Genomic DNA, 15,136 nt, shown 5'->3' on the forward strand with positions numbered 1-15,136 from the left:
AGCCTCGATAGCCGAGGCTCCCAACGAGTCACCGACGAAATCCCACCAATCTCTAGCTCGGTCTCTCAAACATCCTGCTGCAAATCTCACCTACGACCCCTCGGGGTAGAAGCTAGTCAACTATGCAGACTCAATGTCTGCAATCCATCATCTGGCAGCTATGGGGTCCTTCGCTCCGTGAAAATCCGGCGCACCACTGCCCCTGAAGTCCTTAAAGGACAGTGTACGTGATCCTAACTGGCCAGATGCAATGTCGCTCCTTAATCCCCTGAGGCAATCCTCCATCAACTCATCTATCCCCTCCTTGATCGACCCGAAGATGATGGGGGTCGACTCAAGTATGCCTCTGGTGATCTCTGACGCGATGAACTCGCGTAGCCCCTCATCTATGGCTCGGAACCTGATCCCAAACCCGATCCCTCTCCTGAACTGCCAACTGTCGGCCTCGATCGTAATACCACCATTCTGCAATACATAAATAACACCCGTTAGAGATACTAATACCCCTTGAGGGATCATACCCACAATAAGTTCCCCGGTCTTGGGCCTTCCTTAGTTCGGGTACGGATCCTCTGCTTTCAGTAGTACGGGCCCATACTACCTTCCACATCTATCCGTACCTTCTTCAAGGACTGCCTCGACTCCACCAGTTCCCTTTCACTACTGTTGATCACTGCTATACTCATCCTAGGCTTGCCCTAGGGAAATCTCTGACTCCATCCTACCCGGTCATCAGCTGCTGAAGGCCTCCTTGTAATGCCAATTAGCCATTACCTGAATATCATCACATGTGATGAGGCTTAGATAACCCTTTGAGTAACAGACTCGTCACTACAACGGTTAGACTCAAATAAGAGCTGTGCAATAGGGTCAAATTCAGCACTCTAAGATTATTCAACCCTGATCACATGTGGCGTGACGTAGTCACCTAATGGCTAACTCCCATCGCTCAGAGTCCCACAAAGCACAAAGCAAGCAACATTCAGACGAAAGGGAACAATCTCAAGCAATTCCATTCTCATAGAGAAAAATTGAACTAGCATACAGTGCTAAACTCATACTGTTAGGCATAACCTATACAGACTATCCTACTGCTGTCTACTCAATACTAGCATGCAATTCACATAAGCTGAAGCACATAAAGCAGACACATAACATTGGATTAGTGTCTAAGTCCATAACTATTTTGGTATGTACTTGACTCGATGGTGCATGGTCCTTTTGGGTTGCCTTCACACTGATAACTGGACAGGATGATTGTTGAGGAGAGATGTTGGTTTATTGTTAAGAATAATAAATTGGAGTATAAATATGATTTGTTAATATATTATATGAATAATATATTAATTTGGAAACATTATATTATTTAGTATTTAATCAGAAATTAATTAGGAATTAATTTTGGGATTAAAGGAACTGACTAAAAGTGCAGAGGCTATTTTGTAATTATTCAATAGTTGAGTCTTTGGGCCATTGGATCACCTTTATTAAGGCTTGAACGAAAATCCTAGAAGGATCTAGGAGTTTTCGTCCAAGGGCTTAAGAAAAGGAGTCCATGGACTTGCTTAGGCCCTAAGCTAAGGGATTAGGGTTTAAAACTTGAAACCCAAGTAAGCCTTAAGTATAAATAGCACCCTAAGGCACTAAGATTTCGTCCAAGCCTTGGGAAAACCTAAAAGGGATGAAATCTAGGGCAAGATACTCTTCTCTCCTATCTCCAATATTCATCCTTTCACCTAGTGTGTTTGTGAGCCATTAGAGGTACTACACATGTGGTACTTGCTTTCAAGAGCTAAGGAAATTCAAGGAACTAGTTGTTATTACTATATAACAACAAAAGGTATGTATTCTATTCTTTTATGGTGATTTCGAAAACAGTACAAGCATACCAGGTTTCTTTTTGTGTTCATAAAGTTGTATAACTAATAGTGAAAACATAGATCCAACTCTAGGGTTGCATGCACACATAGGATTGTTTGTATAAAACCCATCACATAAGGCATCACTCCTAGATCATTATTCCTATTCTAGCATGCTGTTCTACTAAAACTGTTAAACATAACATAACATTGTATGGGTACTTTGGGGTATACTTACTTGAGCTCGGCCGGTCGCGCACATCATGCACTTCGTACTTTTCCCAAAACTCCTTAATTTACCTTTTTAGAAAATCATTTTCTTACAAAATTCTTTTATTCCCTCGATTTGAGTCCAGACACCCCCGAAGGTGTGTCCGAATCCCTCAAACCAGGGCTCTGATACCAACTTGTAACGTCCCAAAAATACGGGCTAAAAATTTAATTTTTAATTATGTGATTTGCAAAACGTTTGTAACAAAGTATCATACGATCATATCATTTAATAAAAACATGTCTCGTGACTGTAATCCAAAACGTAAAACATAATAATGTCAGAGTACAAATCCCATAATATCTCATAGTGCGGAAAACAAAGAGTGTGTGTGTGATGAGCCGCTACCGCGCCAACTCCTTCCCATTGACTGAAGAGGTACCTAGCATGGCTGGGCATGACTACCCCTTCGGCCCTATCGACCGGTAATCTGGGGACTATCTCCCCTACTGTCACTAGCACGTAGCATCATATCATACTAGCACATAAACATAACACATGTAGTAGCAACCCTAGATGAATATCATAGAGACAATCATCTAATCATGCAACTCCTACTGGTGGGCCGGCATTGTGGCCGTAGACCCACTGCTACTGGAAGGTAACTCACCTCGAAAGTAGCTGTTGAAAGTCTGTTTGCTAAGCGCCTGACCGCTGAACCGGTAATCCGTCGGCTATGAATCATAAACATAGATTAGACACTCATAAATACCCTTGGGTCAAATGACTGACCCACACCTGGTCCAAGGTCAACTCCTTGGTCAAAGTCAACCTCCAGTTGACTGGACTTGCCGAGTCATGGTACAGACTCGCCGAGTCCCTATCCTACTAACCCGGTCCTACTCGACAAGATCCTCTTCCCACTCACTGAGTCACCCTTAACTCACTACTTGGGACGATTGGACCGAATCGCGATCCGACTCGCCGAGTCCGAGAACGACTCACCGAGTCCCCACGAGCAGATCTCCTACTCGCTTCCAAATCCTCACCAGAGCATCCTTTTTGAGGATTTGGGTTTCTGGGACTATTGCTACACGCTAAATTGCTAATTCCTCGTGCAGATACGAAGGGTTGGACCTTCAACACTTAAACCCCTCTCACTTAGTAACAGTTCATATGACTCGCCGAGTTTGAAGAACAACTCGTCGAGTACCAGGCAATCTTCATAGGACTCGCCGAGTTGTTCATCCAACTCGCCGAGTCTAAAGCCATCTTCATAGAACTCGTCGAGTTCCACTTTAGGAATTGCCGAGTCCTTTGACCCATTTCCCATATAGGACAGATCTGAGACATGCAACGCTTCAAAACCATAGATCTATGTTCCTATGGCATGCGTATCACGTAAAGTTGCAAACTTTACGTGCATGCATGGACCTATAAGCTCAAAAAGGCAGATCCAAGCTCTTTAAGAGGTCATGCACTCAATAGGGACCTCAATAACTCCAACCACAGAGACTTTATACTTCTAATACGTCCATAAGGTCTAGATCTGAAGTCCTTTCGGATCATTAAGCGCAAACACAAGGAGTATGGTGTTTTAGGGCTTGAAAACCACCATTTTAGGGATAAGGTAGGGGCTTTTCTACTTGAATGGAAGCCTTTTGCAGTGTAGATTCCGGATCTACCTCCCCTCTTTGCACACTACAACCTCTTTCTTCTTCTTCTAAGCTCCAAACCATCTTCACAAAGCCAAAATCACTCTCAAGAACAAAATGGGGGCTAGGGTTTCGCTCTTCAGCTCTCTGGAAGTGTTAGGGACGAAGGAGGCCAAGTTAGAGTGTTTAAACAGGGTGCAAACACTCAGATTAGGGTTTTTGCCCAAACAGGGTCTACTCCCCGAGTCCGAGAACGGACTCGCTGAGTCCTAAGTTCAGTCCCCGCGTCTTATCCCGCTCCTACTCGGTGAGTTGTTCCATCAACTCGCCGAGTCCAAGATAAAAATGCATTATTATAAAATGTTAATTACAAGGAGTACGTACCAGGAACCAGGTGCTACAATGTTGCTACTGTGTGATAAAACTTGATACATTTCGAAATCTATAACATAAATGGGTGAGATCCATAAACTAAAACACATTAAACAACATATAATAAAGATACAAGTGTTTTATGTGCTAGGATGTGAAAAACAAAACAAAACTTGTGCAGTAAGATCATTTTTGTCAATTAAACAAAAGATTGGGCATTTATGTCATTTTCGGTTTTATGAGGATCAAAAAGATTGTATTTGTATAAAACTGAGTTTTTGTGATAATCACACTTTTTAAAGGACCCAAGGTGTAAATTTTAGCCTAATGGGACTAAATTTTTGGGCCTTACGATTTTGGGCCCAAAATGCAAAAAATCACAAAACTTTAGGGACTAAATTGTCATTAAATCAAAGAATGAGTTCAAAACTGGAAATGAACAAAAATAAAGGCTGAAAAATGACACTTATTCGAAATTGGGCCAAAAATGTAACTTTTATAAAATTTGTGCCGAAAGTGCCATTTTTATAAATTAAGGACTAAAAGCGTAAATTTTTACAAACCAAGGGCTGAAAATGCAAATGAATGTATTTGTGAATCAAAATTTTAAATAAATTTATATTTAGGCCGAAAATACCAAGTTTCATAAATTAGTAGGCTAAAATGCTATTTTTCACCAAAAGGGATCAAAAATGTCGTTTTAGTCAAAATAAGGGCTAAAAATGAATTTTTCTGCAAAAGGGGGCTGAATTTGTCAATATATGTGTTCTTGTGCCAAACACGTCAATTATTAAAACATTTGGGTCAAAAATATAAATTTTGTTATAAATCAAAGGTTAAAGTAGTATTTTAATTGATATAGACAAAAATATCGTTTTAACAAAACACTAGACTTTTTATAACATTACGGATGAGTGCCTCGACTAAAAGAACTATAAAATAACAAGGGTACGAAATACAACAACAAAACAAAATATTGGGCTTAATGACTCAATACATGCTTATTGGGCCTTCGTGATCCGTTAACATGTTTACTGGATCAAATACCTTCACTACATGCCTATTGGGCCTTAGTGACTCAATTGCAAGCTTAACGGGCCTAAATTATCCCTTACATGTTATTGGAACTTAGTGGCCCATTTACATAATAATTAGGCCTGGATCATTCATTATATGCTTGATGGGCTATATCGTGTTCGTCGCATACCTATAAGCCTAGTTACAACTTACTTGATTAGTGGGTCGCAGTTGCCCCCTTTCATGCTTGCTGGGCTTTATTCTCTCATAATCACGTAACAAATTGTTGAGTTATAATCAAAACACATATCGCATCGTACATATTCATGGGGTAATAATTTGGATCTAGTGAAACTCATCGGTTGACACCATTGAGTGTTTGGCCGTAACCTGTAGTTATAATCAGAGTCTCCTGGAGGGAGAGCGAGAACTTGTGTATAGATCTATACGGGGGTGACTCCCCCACACCTGAGTTGTTCGCTACAGTTAGACTAGACCAGTCTAGGGTGACAAAATCTTGATCAAAACCGGCGTTTGGAAAAACGCCTAGACATGCGAATTAGTCACTATCATGCATGGTTATAACGACTCACATAGAGATCCATTACCATCTAAACATTCATGGAAAAATCAGATTCATACGTTGTGACGATACAAAACAATTCACAAGATAATGCAAGTACTACAATATTGTTATTCGTCGGAAAATATCTGATTTTCCGGGAGAATTACTGTAATTCACTTCCTTTCACTCACATCAAATACAAAACAAGGAAAACTTTTGGTTTCATTTATTTACGCATGTTTTTGAAATGAAAATCACACATACATTTATACACAATCACCACAACCATTTTCAGATAGATTTACAGAAAATATCGGATTTTCTGGGTTATACAAACGATTCAAAATTTTCAAAACAAACATGCTTATGAACTCACCAACATTATATATGTTGACCATTTTCAAAATAACTTGTATTCTCAGGTAAACGTTAGACTGAAGAACCTTCAAGTGTGTTTCGAGAATTTCTTTTGTGAAATGTTAATCATCAAACAGTCTATGTTTTGGGAAATGTAATGTAAAATAATGTACTTGATATGAAAAATGTCAGTTGTAATATATTAATGCATGATGATGTTTATGTTATGCTTCATGTATATTCATTGTGATGCTATTTCAATTTAAGTTACACGAGCCTTCGGACGTTTCCGCCGTCTGGTTCAGGGGTGTGACAAGTGGATTGAATACGATAGAAGAAAAAATAGAGAGAAAAATTGATATGTCGCGTGAAGGTTGTGAGGAAATGATTCCCTCCAACCTTAGGGTTTCTTTTTTATACTTACCAAAAATCATAAGTCATTTTTCTTATGTATTTGTATTAACGGTTCTTTATGGAAAACATTCAAACATTTAATCAAGTTGCCAAACGTATTTAATTAATAATTTCTAATTGGTTATATTAAATAAACACATTTTATTCGATTGATAAATAAACTTTTTTATTTATTTTGTCTTATTGTAACAAATTATAATAAATTATTTATCTATGATTCAGTTGGTAGACAATAATTGAGCACTATCATTTAGTTATAAAACCTTTTTTTATATTTTGTAGTGTGATCCTATAATCTTATATATAATTAGCAGTAAAAGTTTACTATTTGTATTTTGCACATTTATCCATCAATATTTACGTGTTTTTTTTTTCATTTTTGCATTCTCCCATTTTATTTATTTTGATTCCTTATCGGATGCGTGGCTTTATTCCATTGACATGAATAATTATTCTAAATTATCAAAATTTTAATTAAATTGAAAATTTATTTTCTTAAAATAACTAACATATACAATTTATATTATAATTTTAGTTTTGCATTTTAGAGATCTTATATTATGTTTGATTTTTAATTTCGGTAAACAAAATATTCATTAATTATAATTAGATAATAGAGAGGAGAGTCAACTTTATATTTTTACATAATAACAGCACTATTGAAATATCACAACAAAATGGGATAAGTGAAAGGTAAGATATATACAACCTTGCCTCTACCTAGGGTTATTTCATTCAATGACATTGCCAAATAACTTATGTATTTCACCGTTCCTAGTTTGAGTGGAAGGCATTATATTCCATTCTTTATTTAATTAGAAAATTAAATTACAGTCGTTAAAAAAATAAGTGAATAGTTTTTGTGTTTTTTGGAAAACACCTTGGTGTAAGAAGCAAGACGGATGCATGAATATATAATAGGTGTTGCCGGGATGAAATATGTGTTGTCAATACATGAAAAATAGGTAAAAGAATCGGAAAATCGAAACTTTTTTCCACTGCGGACAGAAAAAGTAGGTGTTATTGGTGCTACACCGGGAACCCCTTAAAACACCGCCCCTGGTAAGAAGATAGCGAAACTATTAAGCGTTGATGTGGGCTAGTGACCAAAAAAGTTTAAGCGATCTAAGGAAAATAATTATAAAATGTACTTACTATTTAGGTCTTGATAAAAACAAATTTAGCTTAAGTTAACTTATTGTAATTTACTGTTTTATAAAACCACAAAAAATAATTTATTTTAGCTTTTGAATTAACTTATAAGCTAACTTTTGATAAACTACTTTGAGATAACTTGTGATAAGTTTATAAAACTTTTTCAAAAATATTCCAAATATGTGATTATATATATATATATATATATATATATATATATATATATATATATATATATATCTACCCTAATAAATGAAAATGTTATTGCCACTTGTCATTCTCTCATTTATTTGGCCACATGTCATTTTGTCATAATTTTGAAATATATTTATTTTCCACTTGTCAATTACTTCATTATTCATTTCCACTATATCATTAATTTAGTTTCCATAAATTAAACCTATTATAATAACTATTAATTTCAAATTTCAAATTTCAAATTTCAAATTTCAATTTCAATTTCAAATAAATTTACACTTTAAACATTTATATTTAACATTTTATTATAATAAATCGTTTAGTACACGGGTCTAACAATTAAACATATAATTTTAATTAATTTATTTTTTGCATGTTTTTTTTTCATAAATTTCACTTATTTCATATTTAAAATTCAAATAAACTCTTCATTTGTAACTAGCATCTATTGTATAACCGTATAACTAAATTCTAGCAATTGTATCAATGAAAAATAAAATTATTCTTGAAAGAATATTATTACATTTATAATTAATTTTTTTTAAGCTGTTAATCGGGTCAACCCGATCGGGTTTCGGGTTAAACGGGTCGGGTTAGTCGAGTTTTCACAAAAAATAATTTAACCCGACACCCGACCCTATTAAGGTATGAGTTGGTCAGGTTCGGGTTAATCGGGTTTTGGGTTAATAGGGTCGGGTTAGCCGGGTTAATACACTAAACACTTAATTTAAACATAATATATATGGTTTTTTCAAGAGTGCAATATGATATAAATCAAAACCATTTTTTTACTCTTTTCTTAACATCAAGAATGCATACAAATTGAAACAAATTAAAAAGAAAAGATCATAGACCTCATGGTTATTACAACGTACGAGAAAACATGCATACCACAATAGCTAAAAGAGTTCTTCCATTATAAATATTAAATAGATGAACTTTCAATCTCTTGTTAACGATCAACACCATGTAGTTTATATATGTTTATAGTTAGTTTAAAGTAGAAATAACTATCAAAATAAAATCTTTATTTTCTCAGCCGCTCCAGTAATTTTGAGTTGTGGAGGTTTTATATCTTTTTGGACTTCAACTTTACAAATGGGAGTTACTTGACCCTCGTATGCTTCTAGAGTCACAAAAATTTACATTTTCAAAGGATTTGTAGTTTTTTTTGTATGGTTCAAGTAGAGAGCAGTGGAATATGTAAAGGTTGTGAATTCCCAACCGGGTTATTCGGGTTGACCCGAAACCCGGTTTTTTTTGTAAAAATCAACCCTAAACCTGACCCTAACTATAGATCGGGTTTGTACCCTAACTATAAATCGAGTTTGTCGGGTTAACCCGAATAACCCGATTTGGAATTCTAACCCTATTGAACCCGACCTTAATTACCTTATTCGGGTTAGAGTCGGGTCGGGTTAATCGGGTTCGGGTTTTTTTGACACCCCTATATATATATATATATATATATATATATATATATATATATATATATATATATATATATATATATATATATATATATATATAATCATTTGTAACTAGCATCTATTGTATAACCGTATAACTAAATTCTAGCAATTGTATCAATGAAAAACAGAATTATTCTTGAAAGAATATTATTACATTTATAATTAATTTTTTTTAAGAATTCAAATTTTAAAATGGCTTAGGGATAATTTGGACATTTTATGTATCTTTAATTAAGATTAAGGAAACAAAATAATGAATTCCAAATTTTGATGAAACAAATTTATTGTTGTTATTTACATTAAAAAAGTATTTCTTTAAGAATCATTCTGGTAAGAATCTAAAAATTAAAATTGTAAATTTATGAATCTTATGATGAATGTAAACATTCTTTTAACAATTGAATAATTGTGAATCTTATGAAAAATGTAATCATTCTTTTTAACAAACAAGTAATTAGAAGAGAAAAAACATAGAGTGCAATCATAATTGTAATATTCCCATGAGAATGAAAGAATTTTAACAACGAATAATCTATAAATTCTAACTATTCTCCATTCTTGAAAAAAAAACGTATCCATTCTACATTTTTTTTCGCATATGAAGTAACCTTTGAGAAGCATACTCTTGAAAAAAAACATTTTCATTTTTTTTTGTGCATTTGAAGTAATCCTTGAGAAGCATCACAAACCATCTTCATTTGTAACCACATAGTCACTTTGGATGAGATAAGCATATATGGAGCTCCGATTTTTTCTTTTTTCTTGATCATTCTTCAATTCTGAACATGCTTTAAAAAATCTGCTGTAACGTCCCAAAAATAAGACCCAAAAATTTCATTTTTAACTTAATAAAAGCACTATTCCAAAAACATGATCAATACAATCTAGGTAAAACGAGAGTAACAAACATCATATCAAATCAGAGTAATCACAAAATGTGGAACGAGATGATGTGTGCTCTGCAATCATCCCGAGCCCTTCCATTTGGAACATGAAGTACCTGAAACATAAACTGAAAATCATAAACATAAAACTTAGTGAGTTCCCCAAAATACCACATACCATACATAATAAACACATAATGAGCCCCATCCATCATTGAGCCCCGCCTGGCATCGGGCCCCACCCGGCATCGAGCCCCGCTTGGTATACAGATCGGGCCCCGCCCAACATACATATAACATAAATCAAATAAACACATACACATGAAATAATCATAAAGATACATAGCATACATTATGGTCATCGGTCCCCGCCCGGTAAGCATACAAGTACATAACACATGCAAGAGTCACACATACAACTAGCATATTAACATAGCATAATCATGGGCCGAAATTGGTGCCTTCGACCGCAAAACACAGTGAGGAAACTCACCTCGAATTGCTGAATCATACTAAAAGATCTCTGGCTGCTGGTCCAATAAATCCTCGAGCTATCAATACCAAATTACATCCGATTAATAATTTGGCTTCCAATTCATAACTATCAGTCCATAATTAGGGTAAAAAGACCATTCTAACCCTTACCTAGTTTGGTCCAAGACTAGGGCCCAAACTCACAATCTAAAAGGCCCAAATCCTAATTAGCCACCCAAGGCCCAAATCATGGCCCAATTTTCAAATTGGTCCCGAATCCAATTGTGGGCCCTCTCAAAATAATTATCAGCCCAAAACCCGATGGCCCAATAGGGCCTAAAACAACTAAGCCCAAAAGATGGCCCAAACCAAATCCCAAACACCAAAGTCCAATCCTGCTGAGTACGCGAGGTGTACTTAGCTGTACGCTAAGCGTACACGCTTTAGGGCTTATACGTGGCACGTACTAGCTTGTACGCCCAACGTACTTCCCCATTTAGCCATCTTCCAATTTTAACCCTTAATTCATTAAGACATTGCTCCAAAACGTAGATTTGACTTCCTTGAGCTGGTTAACCACGTAAAGTTGCTAACTTTACGTTCATGCATGGCTAAAAGAAGCTCTTAAAGCTCAAAGGGACTTAATAGGTGACTTACTACATGCATGAAGCCATAAATCCCATAAAGCTTGCACCTTTATGCCTATGAACCTCATAACATGCTCAGATCTAAAAGAATAAGCCCTTCAAATGTCTTAACTCATCAACTAACCCAAAAAAGGACCAAAATGTAACACTCCAAATCATGTATTACTCTTTGGACCCTTGAAATGGAAAAATATGGCATAATGGTCCCTTAGTACGCGGGGCGTACTCCAGGAGTACGCTTAGCGTACTAAGGATATATGATCATGGAGGGTGGCCGCGTACACGGGGCATACGCGACATATACATCCTGTTTCAGATTGTCCGTGATTAGTGTTAGTGGGCCATGAGTCGGGCGCGAGAGGGTTTCGGGTTGAGACGAGTTGCTAGAAACGTAAGGGATCTCATTACCTTTCGATATGTATGAGGATTGTGGAATCAAAGTTTTATCTTCAAAGCTATGAAAGTTTGGAGGGTTGACAAGTTAAGTCCTTAAAGTCAAGAAGTTGGCAGCGAAGTACGTTGGGCGTACGTATGCGTACGCTTAGCGTACAGATGCGCGTGTTTCTTAAGCAAGAGCCACCTAGTACGCTGGGCGTACCAGGGGGTACGCTGGGCTTACTAGGCACAGAAGAAAACCCTAATTAAGTGAAGTGTCCCTATAAAAAGAAATAGATGGTCTCATTTCTGGCCACCTTCCTCAGTTATTAAACCCTCTCAAACCCTAATATCCGTTCTTTAAACTTGTGGTGGCCATGATGAGCTTGTTTGTGTTCTTGTGGACTTTTGAGAGTTAAGAAGAAGCATGGAAGGGAGTGAAGTCGAAGAGCAAGTTGTGGATCTGAGCTTCCTCAGGGCTAGAGCACCATTTGAAGGTATAAAGCTCCAAGCTTTCCCTCTCTTTTTGTTTTGTGCATTTTAGGGTTTTTGGTCCCAAGCTTGAGACTTTATGAGTTGATGCACTCCAAAGCTTAATAACCTGTCCTTTTAAGTGTATCTAGTGATGAAGAACCATAAAAATGAGATCTTGATCGTGTGAATCTACCCATGCATGAGTTATGAGCATTTTGGGTTAAGAAAGTAAGAGTTTTTATGTGTTGTGACCTCATCAGCGATGCAAAGGCTTAAAGTTGATAACTTTATGGAGTAAGAGATGTTAGGAAGTCCAAATCCAAGAGATAAGTTAAGGTCTTAACGGGTTAAGAACCAGAAATTGATTTAAGCAAAAACTGAGAGTACGCCCAGCGTAATCCTAGTACGCCCCACGTACTGGGCTGAGGTCCCCGATCAGATTTGTGCATGCTTGAGTACGCTGAGCGTACCAAGAGAGGTACGCCCCGCGTAACCCCTCTGTGGGCTTTTGGGCTAGGTGATATTTTGGGCTTTAAGTGTTGGGCCGGAATCCTTGGGCCTGCTTAGTGGAGCCTGTGAACAGAGAATTAAATTGATGTCTTGGGCCTCATGTTGGGCTTGTCTTGTAGGGTGAGATTGGGCCTTGGGGAAAGCCCATTTATTATTGGGCCTTGGTGGGCCCAATGGGTTAGGATCGTAATGGACTGGTAGATGGTCTATCTTTAGACCTGGTAATTGAGAAATTGGACTTAGTTCCTGATTGGGTTAATTGTGGGATTTGACACAGAGTTAGAGGTCAGTGTTTGGCAAGCAGCATGATTGGAGATTGATTCTTCGTGCCAGGTGAGTCTTCTCACTATACGTTACCTTGAGTGGTATTCTGAGTTGACCGGAGGGTCTTATGTGTTATATTAGAGATTACATGCTATGTGTTATTTGAATGCTGTATGATTATATAGACCGGACCGGAGGGTCCAACGATTCAGACCGGGCCAGAGGGCCCAATGAGCTATGACTGGACCGGAGGGTCCGATGAGCTGCGGGACTAGAGGGTCCCGCTGAGACATCTTGACCGGAGGGTCGGTTTTAGCCTCGAGTGGCTTATTTGTGGTATGTGGTATTTTGGAGAACTCACTAAGCATTTATGCTTACAATTGTTGTGTTGATGTCTCAGGTACTAGCGATGACCGTGGGAAGGCGACGGCGTGACACGTACACACACCGATGGAGTTTATTATGTGTAGAGATCTTGGGATTTGTTTTGAAAACACTATTGATTATGGATTTGAAATTGTGATGTGATACATTATGTGTTTTTTTTTAAAACGAAAAATTATTTTGAAAATTTACGGTGTTACACGACAGAAGGGCAAAACCCAAATTCTCGGACTTGACACCCATTTAAACATCCTTAAGCCTCTTGGACCAAACCCTAATCAGCCTCCATAGCCTCATTTCGTACTTTTAACCCAGAGTTTCCTCGTGAGAGTGTTCTTGAGCTTAAAGAGTGTATTTGTGGCTATTTTAGAGTTTATTCAAGAGGAAGAAGTTAGTAAGCACGCTTGGTATGGCATTAGGCTTCAAGATACTACATCTAGTTCACCTTAAGGAGCTTCTGGAGGTACAAAGTCTTAATATTGCTATCTTATTCATTAGACTGGTCTAGGGTTTGCTATATTGTCCCATTTGTGTTTATGGATCATCTATTGGGAGTTTGAGCAACTCCAGAGCGTAAGAAGAGTATATCCAAGGTCCCTTAGTTCATTCATATCATAAAAAAGTAGTCTTGATGAATGCTTTGACCCGATGCATGAGTTAAGACCCTTGGAAAAGTCTTAATGGGTTATACTGGGTTGTTGGGAACATGTGGAGCATGCAAGGGCATAAAGTTGCCAGCTTTATGCCTTAGAACGTCTTAATAGACTCAAATCTAAAGCTTGATGTTAATATCCCAATCATTAAGAGCTTAATGATTATTTGTGCATGACTGACTTGTACGCTGCTGAAACATACCAAAAATACGGTCCAAAAATTTCATTTTTAAATCATAATTAAAAACCATAAATATCATTCGTCGTATAAAAATCATAAATCATGTATCTCGTAGATGTCATAAACAACTGTCAATGTATCAAAATCATATGTCAAACATCAGAGTAAATCATCCCAGGCTAAAAGCTGTGGTGTGTGCTATGTAGTCATCCTGAGCTCTTCCCCTTGCTAGCGGAAGTACCTGAAACAAAAACTGAAAACTATAAGCACGAAGCTTAGTGAGTCTCCCCAAACTACCACATACCATACACATAATCACATAATAGCATACATTGGGCCTTGGCCACTACATCGGTCCCTGCCCGATATCGAACGAATCCGACATCGGGCCCCGCTCGACATGATCAAAGTCCGGCATCGGGCCCCGCCCGGCATCGGACCGAAGTCCAGTATACATATAACATATCAACAAGAATATAACATAAACACATAATATAAACATATAAAAATTCCTCGGGCTTGCCCCGGCATCGGACCGAAGTCTGTAACACATAACACATAATATATAAGCTAAAAATTCCTCAGGTTTACCCCAGCATCGGACCGAAGCCCGGAACATATAAACAAACACATGCAAGAATCACGAAGACATCAAGCATACAAACATTCCTCGGGCTTGCCCTGCCATCGCACCGAAGTCTGGAAACATATAATCTACATTGGGCTAACCCTGGCATCGGACCTAAATCCGGCATACGCTAACATACATAAACAGACCGACACTCATGCCTTCGACCCGTTCCTACTGGAGAAAAACTCACCTCACAAGCTGGCTGCTGAATCCCTCGGTAAGGAAATCTCTATGGCTGCTTCCGCGACTCCCAGCTAACATCATCACAATAACACATAGTCAATATCCAAAATCTTTCTTAGGGTAAAATGAATACTGTACCCCTGGTTAAAGTCAACATTCTGATTTGACTCAACTCGTCGAGTTGACCCATCAACTTGCCGA

The sequence above is a fragment of the Lactuca sativa genome, chromosome 1 (genome assembly GCF_002870075.4).
Source record: "Lactuca sativa cultivar Salinas chromosome 1, Lsat_Salinas_v11, whole genome shotgun sequence".
NCBI classification, from domain to species: domain Eukaryota; kingdom Viridiplantae; phylum Streptophyta; class Magnoliopsida; order Asterales; family Asteraceae; genus Lactuca; species Lactuca sativa.